The sequence below is a fragment of the Drosophila miranda genome, chromosome 4 (assembly GCF_003369915.1).
Source record: "Drosophila miranda strain MSH22 chromosome 4, D.miranda_PacBio2.1, whole genome shotgun sequence".
NCBI classification, from domain to species: Eukaryota; Metazoa; Arthropoda; class Insecta; order Diptera; family Drosophilidae; genus Drosophila; species Drosophila miranda.
This window is the reverse complement of record NC_046677.1, coordinates 32,500,146-32,512,091: the sequence shown is the minus strand read 5'-3', so window position 1 is coordinate 32,512,091 and position 11,946 is coordinate 32,500,146. Positions and strand designations below refer to the sequence as shown.

At 44.5% G+C, this 11,946-nt stretch overlaps 1 long non-coding RNA gene across 1 annotated transcript; it reads right to left on the bottom strand.

Annotated features, from left to right (window-relative positions):
* Positions 1–3,081: 3,081 nt before the first annotated feature.
* Positions 3,082–11,518, bottom strand: LOC117188575. Its single transcript, XR_004472667.1, has 3 exons — positions 3,289–11,518; positions 3,179–3,215; positions 3,082–3,120 (listed from the first exon to the last, which is right to left on the bottom strand). It is a non-coding gene; the product is annotated as an uncharacterized LOC117188575 (long non-coding RNA).
* Between the last annotated feature and the right edge of the window lie 428 nt (positions 11,519–11,946).

Below are 11,946 nucleotides of genomic sequence, written 5' to 3'. Positions count from 1 at the left end.
CTTCCCGCAAGCTTGGAAACACGCCACAATCACATTACTTCTGAAGCCAAATAAGCCTGCTCAGTCGGTAACATCCTATCGCCCAATCAGTCTCCTTTCGGGATTGGCTAAAACCTTTGAAAAACTCTTTATCAAACGATTATTTGATTTTGAGGATTTCTCTAGAGCCCTTCCCACACATCAATTTGGGTTTCGAAAAGAACATGCCACTGAACAACAGCTAGCAAGAGTAACGCAATTCATTATGGGGGCCTTCGAAGAAAAACAATACTGCTCAGCTGTTTTTATAGATATATCTGAAGCGTTTGATAGAGTATGGCACACCGGTTTGCTATATAAGCTATCAAAACTGGTGTCTCTTCAGGCCTTCAAGCTACTAGAAAGCTACCTAAATGAAAGGACCTTCGAAGTAATTACCAACAATGGTATTACATCGAGAATTGGAAAAATAAAAGCCGGTGTTCCTCAGGGCAGCAATTTAGGTCCTCTTCTATACAGCATCTACTCATCTGACGTTCCGCTACCAAACTGCTTGAATGGATATCACCCCACTTCGATACCGGTGTTGAGGGAAAAAAACAGGATGTTAGCTACGTACGCAGATGACACAATTATTATGAGCAGAGCGGACTTCCCCCTGACTGCGGCAAAAATGAACGAACAATACCTAAATAAGTTCAGTGTTTGGGCTAAAAAATGGGAAATGGGCATTAACGAAAAGAAAACAGCCCACGTATTTTTCACATTGAACAAACTTAGCAAAACACAGCAAGAAAGTACGCCTAAGTTAAATGGACAAAGAATTCCTAACAAATTCAAACAAATGTATCTTGGGGTTACGCTCGATAGGAAACTTAGCCTTAACCACCATGTCAAAGCCATTATAAATAAGACAAGAACTGCGTCAATAAAACTTGATTGGATTATTGGCTGCAAAAGCCGGCTTGCCAAAGACTGCAAAGTGACCATCCTAAAACAATTAATCATGCCAATTTGGTATTATGCTTTTCCAGTCTGGGGTGCTCTGGCTTCCGACTCATTAGTGAAAAAGATACAAACACTCCAAAACAAACTAGTGAGGAGGGCAGTTAGGGCCACAAGATATACAAGAAACGACAATATCAGAAGTGTATACAATATCAAAACTGTCGAGGAGGTTTACGAGAAGGCTAGCGGCCGTCTCGCTAATTCACTCGTGGATCACTCAAACTCCGAAGTGGCCAGACTGCTGACCAACCCCCATGTCCCTAATAGATTGAAATCTAGCCGCCACAGATATGACAATCAACTCCGGAAGTTTATCCTCCCGCGTTGTAATGGACAACGTCAGGAACAGCAAAATCCAGATCTGGATCCGAACCGATACTATTCCGAAGCTGAGCGCAAAGTTATAGTAGAGAAGTATGTACCCATCCTGAGGAAAGGACTTCCTACTCTGCTGAGGTTAGAAAACGAAGAACAGGAAAGACTGGAAAAGGCTAAAATGGACAATAGAGAGGCCGAACGGAAGAAAAAACCATACAAACACCCGGACAGATTCTGCGAACTACAAATAAACGTGTACAGAAAAATGTATGCTCAAGGGAAATATACTAGGGAAACAATACTTGAAAGAATCAGGGGCCAACCATTGGGTATACAAAGAATTATAGTGCCAGACCACAGAGGGGATGAAGAGGAAGGCGTCCTCCAGCCGAATGGTTAAGACTTGATCCAATGGTAGAGCAAAAATCCAGAAAGTATAAACCTACAATTAAAACTAATTAAAAGCAGCCAAAACATAACTTAAACCGCTCACCAAATCACCTCCAAGCAAACCAATCAAAACCTGCAAATAAAATACAATCAAAATCAGCCAAAACAGAAATAAACTCGCTCACCAAATTCAACGCACACCTCCAAATAAACCAATTGAACCTGCAAATAAAATACAATTAAAATCTGTCAAAACACAAATTAATTTACTTACCACGCTAGCTTCCAAACAAACCAATCAAAACCTGCAAATGGAATACAATCAAAATCAGCCAAAACAGAAATAAACTCGCTTACCAAAATTAACGCACACCTTCAAATAAACCAATTGAACCTGCAAATAAAATACAATTAAAATCAGTCAAAACACAATTTAATTTACTTACCACGCTAGCTTCCAAACAAACCAATCAAAACCTGCAAATGGAATACAATCAAAATCAGCCAAAACAGAAATAAACTCGCTTACCAAAATTAACGCACACCTTCAAATAAACCAATTGAACCTGCAAATAAAATACAATTAAAATCAGTCAAAACACAATTTAATTTACTTACCACGCTAGCTTCCAAACAAACCAATCAAAACCTGCAAATGGAATACAATCAAAATCAGCCAAAACAGAAATAAACTCGCTTACCAAATTCAACGCACACCTTCAAATAAACCAATTGAACCTGCAAATAAAATACAATTAAAATCAGTCAAAACACAATTTAATTTACTTACCACGCTAGCTTCCAAACAAACCAATCAAAACCTGCAAATGGAATACAATCAAAATCAGCCAAAACAGAAATAAACTCGCTTACCAAATTCAACGCACACCTTCAAATAAACCGATTGAACCTGCAAATAAAATACAATTAAAATCAGTCAAAACACAATTTAATTTACTTACCACGCTAGCTTCCAAACAAACCAATCAAAACCTGCAAATAAAATACAATCAAAATCAGCCAAAACAGAAATAAACTCGCTTACCAAATTCAACGCACACCTTCAAATAAACCAATTGAACCTGCAAATAAAATACAATTAAAATCTGTCAAAACACAAATTAATTTACTTACCACGCTAGCTTCCAAACAAACCAATCAAAACCTGCAAATAAAATACAATCAAAATCAGCCAAAACATAAATAGACTCGCTTACCAAATACAACGCAAACCTCCAAATATAACCAATTGAACCTGCAAATAAAATACAATTAAAATCAGTCAAAACACAAATTAATACTTACCACGCTAGCTTCCAAACAAACCAATCAAAACCTGCAAATAAAATACAATCAAAATCAGCCAAAACAGAAATAAACTGACTTACCAAATTCAACGCAAACCTCTAAATAAATTAATTTAGCCTGCAAATAAAATGTAGCTAAAATTAACCAAAGGAAAAGCACAAATAGACTTACTTACCAAACTCAACGCAAACCTCCCAATGGACCAATCGAACCTGTAAATAGAAAATAATTAAAATCAGTCAAAACAAAGGTTAAAAATCCAATAAATATAACAACACAAATTACCTAACTGGATTCCTGACACTTGATCACCAAACCTACAAAACATAAACCTGAAAATAAAACAATATTAAAATCAGCCAGGAGTTTCATATCATCCACAGAAAGAAGCATATGCGCCGCCGTTCTTCTTAGAGCTGCATCGGTTGGATTCGGCCAGGAAAAGAGGGACGAGGCGATGCCGCGCTTGCGTTGCCGATGCTTGGAGGTCTCCCTGTCGTCCATACCTCCGTTTCGCACCGGATGAGGGGTCCAGGAGCGGCGTCACAAAATTTTTATGCCTAAGCCAGAAAAAAGAAAACACAAGCCGATCTTAACTTACCTTTTGTTTACAAGAGCAAATTGATAACTGTCTAGTATTTTTCTGTCTGTTATTATCAATGTTACCGTAAAGTAAAAAAAAATACCTAAATGTTAAAAAAATGTTAAATGTTTCCATAAATAATGTTATATGTTGCCAATAGTAATAAGAACATTAATAAATAAAGCTTCAGGTCACTCTAAAGTGCCCTGAGCCAGTCAAACCATTAAAACTTGCCTGTGATATCGCAACACAACCATACATCCCCAGGAGGCTGGCCAGACCAAGATACGCCTCAATGATGGAACAACACAACCCAAGCAGCAACAGAAGTCTGAGTGCCATCCAGATGACAGTACTCCAGGCTAGACGTGAGAACTGGCGAAGAAATCCCTTCTCAACTCACAATATGGAAATCAGCCAACAACAATGTAAATAATCTACACAAAACACAAACTAATATTAAGATTAGTATTACCTTAACTATATACAACAAGCGCACGGCGTTGCCAGAAAATGTTGATTTCTTGTAATGTAAAGTGCCTTATCCATTTCCCTGTAACATTATGTAAAATTTCCCAACCATGTTAAGTAGTGGTTCCGCTGTTAAAAGAACAGCTTTTAAAAATATTTGTAAAGGCGTTTAAATGTAAAATTGCGAAAACAAATAAACTTAGCTGAGGGTCACTTGCTGTGGCCAATCAGTCCTATTGTGCTCGCGCCGTCGACACACAACCCGAAAAAAAGCGAGCACTTCTCCTTCCGCCAATACCAGGAGGAGACGGCTCAAAAATGGGCAGCCAATGCCGGAGGGTGCAGGCTCCATGAGAACATGGAGGCCATGGCTGCGTCGGCAGCGGCAGCAAGAGCGACAGCGCCAATAACAGCACCAGCAACAACCGCTAATTCCCTAAAAACCGCGCCAACCACAAAAGGAAATGCCAAGAGGACGCCGCTCTCACGGCCACTTTTCCCGCCTCCCGCGCTCCCACTCTCTCCAGCCATTTCCACTCAAGAGAGAGTGTCGGGGGCAACGGGGAGGAGCGGAGCTACCGCAATCGGCATCCACACGGCCAGCCAACACACACATACTAACACGGCCGGATCGAGCTCAAACTCGGCTCATACCAAACCTGGTATGAGTTCGGGCGAGGGACCGATTCGCGCCGTTGTTCAGCCACAAATACCAGCGACGCCACGCCCTCATCGTCCGTGAGAGTGACGATGAGGAGGGAGAGAGGGAGCAGGCCAGACGTAGTAGCCGCCATCACCACCAGATGCAGCGGCCACCAATAAAAAGCAAGCAGCAAACAAAGCCAAAGCAGACAATCCATCAGCTGGATTTTGGTGGCGTATCGTGTGGTGGAATGATTGGTGGCGGACGGCTCTGGTCCGGCCGCCCAAGTTGCATCTGCCTGTGTTTTTGGAGTTGGCTCATCGGACCGAGTGGCACAGGTGCGGCCACCCGGGATGCGTTGTTAATGTTGTTGGCATTGGCATCAATGTGTGATGCCAACGGTATGTGTTGTTGGCCGAGTGGCTGCTGGTCCGGCCACATAGGCGAGGATGTATGATTGTTGGCGACCATAGCATGTTTATCACTGTTTCGCAGAATCTGCTGATAGGTTTCTTTGCCTTTCTTGTTTTTCTTTAGAGAGGTTTTGGGCTACTGCGTCCGACTTTTGTTTTGCGTCTCCAAGAGGAGGAACGCACTAGAGTGTTGGGAGGGATTGGCTTTCCGTTTGTGTAGTTTGATATGGTTGCAGATTTGGTGTCTTCTGATGCGGGATTATGTGTTGTCTTTGCTGCTGGGTATATCTTACTTTCGTTAGCTGGATTTTGGTGCCGTGCATCGTGTGGTGGAATGCCCTACGAAAACGCCAGCGCGCACCGCTGACGCCAACAAACACCAACACAAACCACCGCAAATCCCCACAAAAAGGCGCCAAACCCAAAAGGGAACGCCGAAACGACGCCACTCTCTCACGTCAAAACAAGTGAGGGAGAAGGCGGAGGAGAGCGATCAAGCCAACGCCCAGGCGCGGCATGCCATGGAAGCCGATACAAGTGAACCAACAGCCAGAAACAATCCCACACACAAACGCGACTTCGTCTGTGTAAAGTGCGGTGGACAAATGGACAAATGCAAACATTACAAAACAAAGCCCTCAGAGCAATTACTAATGCACCCTGGTACGTGAGCAATAAAACACTGCACGCGGATCTCAACATTTCAAATATCAATGAAATCTGCAATGGACACTGCAATAACTATTACACCCGACTAATGCAGCACTAAAATCTTCTTGCCTGTGATATCGCAACACAACCATACATCCCCAGGAGGCTGGCCAGACCAAGATACGCCTCAATGATGGAACAACACAACCCAAGCAGCAACAGAAGTCTGAGTGCCATCCAGATGACAGTACTCCAGGCTAGACGTGAGAACTGGCGAAGAAATCCCTTCTCAACTCACAATATGGAAATCAGCCACAATAACACTAACACATCAAATACACATGTAATTTAAAACAATGCAAATAATCTACACAAAACACAAATTAATATTAAGATTAGTATTACCTTAACTATATACAACACTGTTAAAATTCTAAACAGACATTATTGTAACCAATGTTACCCTGTCATTTTTCAGCCATGTCTGTTACTACACATATGTAGTTAAATAGTAGGCGCCACAATTTTTGCAAGATGTATTATTTTACCCTGCATCTAAAAGTCCTTCTCTGCAAGCAACTGGTTGCCCCAATATGGCAGTATGCCTTGCCAGTCTGGGCATGCAAACATGCAAATGGACAAATGCAAACATTACAAAACAAAGCCCTCAGAGCAATTACTAATGCACCCTGGTACGTGAGCAATAAAACACTGCACGCGGATCTCAACATTTCAAATATCAATGAAATCTGCAATGCACACTGCAATAACTATTACACCCGACTAATGCAGCACTAAAATCTTCTTGCCTGTGATATCGCAACACAACCATACATCCCCAGGAGGCTGGCCAGACCAAGATACGCCTCAATGATGGAACAACACAACCCAAGCAGCAACAGAAGTCTGAGTGCCATCCAGATGACAGTACTCCAGGCTAGACGTGAGAACTGGCGAAGAAATCCCTTCTCAACTCACAATATGGAAATCAGCCAACAACAATGTAAATAATCTACACAAAACACAAACTAATATTAAGATTAGTATTACCTTAACTATATACAACAAGCGCACGGCGTTGCCAGAAAATGTTGATTTCTTGTAATGTAAAGTGCCTTATCCATTTCCCTGTAACATTATGTAAAATTTCCCAACCATGTTAAGTAGTGGTTCCGCTGTTAAAAGAACAGCTTTTAAAAATATTTGTAAAGGCGTTTAAATGTAAAATTGCGAAAACAAATAAACTTAGCTGAGGGTCACTTGCTGTGGCCAATCAGTCCTATTGTGCTCGCGCCGTCGACACACAACCCGAAAAAAAGCGAGCACTTCTCCTTCCGCCAATACCAGGAGGAGACGGCTCAAAAATGGGCAGCCAATGCCGGAGGGTGCAGGCTCCATGAGAACATGGAGGCCATGGCTGCGTCGGCAGCGGCAGCAAGAGCGACAGCGCCAATAACAGCACCAGCAACAACCGCTAATTCCCTAAAAACCGCGCCAACCACAAAAGGAAATGCCAAGAGGACGCCGCTCTCACGGCCACTTTTCCCGCCTCCCGCGCTCCCACTCTCTCCAGCCATTTCCACTCAAGAGAGAGTGGCGGGGGCAACGGGGAGGAGCGGAGCTACCGCAATCGGCATCCACACGGCCAGCCAACACACACATACTAACACGGCCGGATAGAGCTCAAACTCGGCTCATACCAAACCTGGTATGAGTTCGGGCGAGGGACCGATTCGCGCCGTTGTTCAGCCACCAATACCAGCGACGCCACGCCCTCATCGTCCGTGAGAGTGACGATGAGGAGGGAGAGAGGGAGCAGGCCAGACGTAGTAGCCGCCATCACCACCAGATGCAGCGGCCACCAATAAAAAGCAAGCAGCAAACAAAGCCAAAGCAGACAATCCATCAGCTGGATTTTGGTGGCGTATCGTGTGGTGGAATGATTGGTGGCGGACGGCTCTGGTCCGGCCGCCCAAGTTGCATCTGCCTGTGTTTTTGGAGTTGGCTCATCGGACCGAGTGGCACAGGTGCGGCCACCCGGGATGCGTTGTTAATGTTGTTGGCATTGGCATCAATGTGTGATGCCAACGGTATGTGTTGTTGGCCGAGTGGCTGCTGGTCCGGCCACATAGGCGAGGATGTATGATTGTTGGCGACCATAGCATGTTTATCACTGTTTCGCAGAATCTGCTGATAGGTTTCTTTGCCTTTCTTGTTTTTCTTTAGAGAGGTTTTGGGCTACTGCGTCCGACTTTTGTTTTGCGTCTCCAAGAGGAGGAACGCACTAGAGTGTTGGGAGGGATTGGCTTTCCGTTTGTGTAGTTTGATATGGTTGCAGATTTGGTGTCTTCTGATGCGGGATTATGTGTTGTCTTTGCTGCTGGGTATATCTTACTTTCGTTAGCTGGATTTTGGTGCCGTGCATCGTGTGGTGGAATGCCCTACGAAAACGCCAGCGCGCACCGCTGACGCCAACAAACACCAACACAAACCACCGCAAATCCCCACAAAAAGGCGCCAAACCCAAAAGGGAACGCCGAAACGACGCCACTCTCTCACGTCAAAACAAGTGAGGGAGAAGGCGGAGGAGAGCGATCAAGCCAACGCCCAGGCGCGGCATGCCATGGAAGCCGATACAAGTGAACCAACAGCCAGAAACAATCCCACACACAAACGCGACTTCGTCTGTGTAAAGTGCGGTGGACAAATGGACAAATGCAAACATTACAAAACAAAGCCCTCAGAGCAATTACTAATGCACCCTGGTACGTGAGCAATAAAACACTGCACGCGGATCTCAACATTTCAAATATCAATGAAATCTGCAATGGACACTGCAATAACTATTACACCCGACTAATGCAGCACTAAAATCTTCTTGCCTGTGATATCGCAACACAACCATACATCCCCAGGAGGCTGGCCAGACCAAGATACGCCTCAATGATGGAACAACACAACCCAAGCAGCAACAGAAGTCTGAGTGCCATCCAGATGACAGTACTCCAGGCTAGACGTGAGAACTGGCGAAGAAATCCCTTCTCAACTCACAATATGGAAATCAGCCACAATAACACTAACACATCAAATACACATGTAATTTAAAACAATGCAAATAATCTACACAAAACACAAATTAATATTAAGATTAGTATTACCTTAACTATATACAACACTGTTAAAATTCTAAACAGACATTATTGTAACCAATGTTACCCTGTCATTTTTCAGCCATGTCTGTTACTACACATATGTAGTTAAATAGTAGGCGCCACAATTTTTGCAAGATGTATTATTTTACCCTGCATCTAAAAGTCCTTCTCTGCAAGCAACTGGTTGCCCCAATATGGCAGTATGCCTTGCCAGTCTGGGCATGCAAACATGCAAATGGACAAATGCAAACATTACAAAACAAAGCCCTCAGAGCAATTACTAATGCACCCTGGTACGTGAGCAATAAAACACTGCACGCGGATCTCAACATTTCAAATATCAATGAAATCTGCAATGCACACTGCAATAACTATTACACCCGACTAATGCAGCACTAAAATCTTCTTGCCTGTGATATCGCAACACAACCATACATCCCCAGGAGGCTGGCCAGACCAAGATACGCCTCAATGATGGAACAACACAACCCAAGCAGCAACAGAAGTCTGAGTGCCATCCAGATGACAGTACTCCAGGCTAGACGTGAGAACTGGCGAAGAAATCCCTTCTCAACTCACAATATGGAAATCAGCCAACAACAATGTAAATAATCTACACAAAACACAAACTAATATTAAGATTAGTATTACCTTAACTATATACAACAAGCGCACGGCGTTGCCAGAAAATGTTGATTTCTTGTAATGTAAAGTGCCTTATCCATTTCCCTGTAACATTATGTAAAATTTCCCAACCATGTTAAGTAGTGGTTCCGCTGTTAAAAGAACAGCTTTTAAAAATATTTGTAAAGGCGTTTAAATGTAAAATTGCGAAAACAAATAAACTTAGCTGAGGGTCACTTGCTGTGGCCAATCAGTCCTATTGTGCTCGCGCCGTCGACACACAACCCGAAAAAAAGCGAGCACTTCTCCTTCCGCCAATACCAGGAGGAGACGGCTCAAAAATGGGCAGCCAATGCCGGAGGGTGCAGGCTCCATGAGAACATGGAGGCCATGGCTGCGTCGGCAGCGGCAGCAAGAGCGACAGCGCCAATAACAGCACCAGCAACAACCGCTAATTCCCTAAAAACCGCGCCAACCACAAAAGGAAATGCCAAGAGGACGCCGCTCTCACGGCCACTTTTCCCGCCTCCCGCGCTCCCACTCTCTCCAGCCATTTCCACTCAAGAGAGAGTGGCGGGGGCAACGGGGAGGAGCGGAGCTACCGCAATCGGCATCCACACGGCCAGCCAACACACACATACTAACACGGCCGGATAGAGCTCAAACTCGGCTCATACCAAACCTGGTATGAGTTCGGGCGAGGGACCGATTCGCGCCGTTGTTCAGCCACCAATACCAGCGACGCCACGCCCTCATCGTCCGTGAGAGTGACGATGAGGAGGGAGAGAGGGAGCAGGCCAGACGTAGTAGCCGCCATCACCACCAGATGCAGCGGCCACCAATAAAAAGCAAGCAGCAAACAAAGCCAAAGCAGACAATCCATCAGCTGGATTTTGGTGGCGTATCGTGTGGTGGAATGATTGGTGGCGGACGGCTCTGGTCCGGCCGCCCAAGTTGCATCTGCCTGTGTTTTTGGAGTTGGCTCATCGGACCGAGTGGCACAGGTGCGGCCACCCGGGATGCGTTGTTAATGTTGTTGGCATTGGCATCAATGTGTGATGCCAACGGTATGTGTTGTTGGCCGAGTGGCTGCTGGTCCGGCCACATAGGCGAGGATGTGTGATTGTTGGCGACCATAGCATGTTTATCACTGTTTCGCAGAATCTGCTGATAGGTTTCTTTGCCTTTCTTGTTTTTCTTTAGAGAGGTTTTGGGCTACTGCGTCCGACTTTTGTTTTGCGTCTCCAAGAGGAGGAACGCACTAGAGTGTTGGGAGGGATTGGCTTTCCGTTTGTGTAGTTTGATATGGTTGCAGATTTGGTGTCTTCTGATGCGGGATTATGTGTTGTCTTTGCTGCTGGGTATATCTTACTTTCGTTAGCTGGATTTTGGTGCCGTGCATCGTGTGGTGGAATGCCCTACGAAAACGCCAGCGCGCACCGCTGACGCCAACAAACACCAACACAAACCACCGCAAATCCCCACAAAAAGGCGCCAAACCCAAAAGGGAACGCCGAAACGACGCCACTCTCTCACGTCAAAACAAGTGAGGGAGAAGGCGGAGGAGAGCGATCAAGCCAACGCCCAGGCGCGGCATGCCATGGAAGCCGACACAAGTGAACCAACAGCCAGAAACAATCCCACACACAAACGCGACTTCGTCTGTGTAAAGTGCGGTGGTTTCGTCCACCGCACACAGCTAAATGCGAAAATTGCGGTGGTCCGCACCCAGCTAAATGCGAAAATTGCGGCGGTTCAACAACTTCTGTCAACGCGGCTTCCTCTGTGTAAGGAGCGGTGGTTCGTCCACTGCACCCAGCTAAATGCGAAAATTGCGGCGGTCCGCTCCCAACTAAATGCGAAAGTTGCGGCGGTTCGCACCCAGCCAACAACAGGGCCTACGCTGATGCTGACATGAGGATGGAGCCCGCTCCGAGGACGGGAACGGACTGGGAAGACGCAATCCATTTTAAAAGAAAACACATGTTAATGTTAAGTCTAGTGTTACCTTAACTTTCTTCACTCAATATACTTGCATGAAAAAATACCGAATACCTACAACTAGTGTTACCTTCCCATTGTTCAGCTAAAAACATTGCAACTACATGTAAAATGTAAAATACGGCATGTATTATTTGAATTTATTACATATACAAATAAGTAGATGGCGTATAGGAGCGGTGGCGCTGGAGTTCCATTTTAAAAGAAAACACATGTTAATGTTAAGTTGAGTGTTACCTTAACTTTCTTCACTCAAAACACTTGCATGAAAAAATACCGAATACCTACCATTGCTGTAACTAGTGTTACCTTCCCATTGTTCAGCTAAAAACATTGCAACTACATGTAAAATGTAAAATACGGCATGTATTATTTGAATTTATTACATATACAAATAAGTAGATG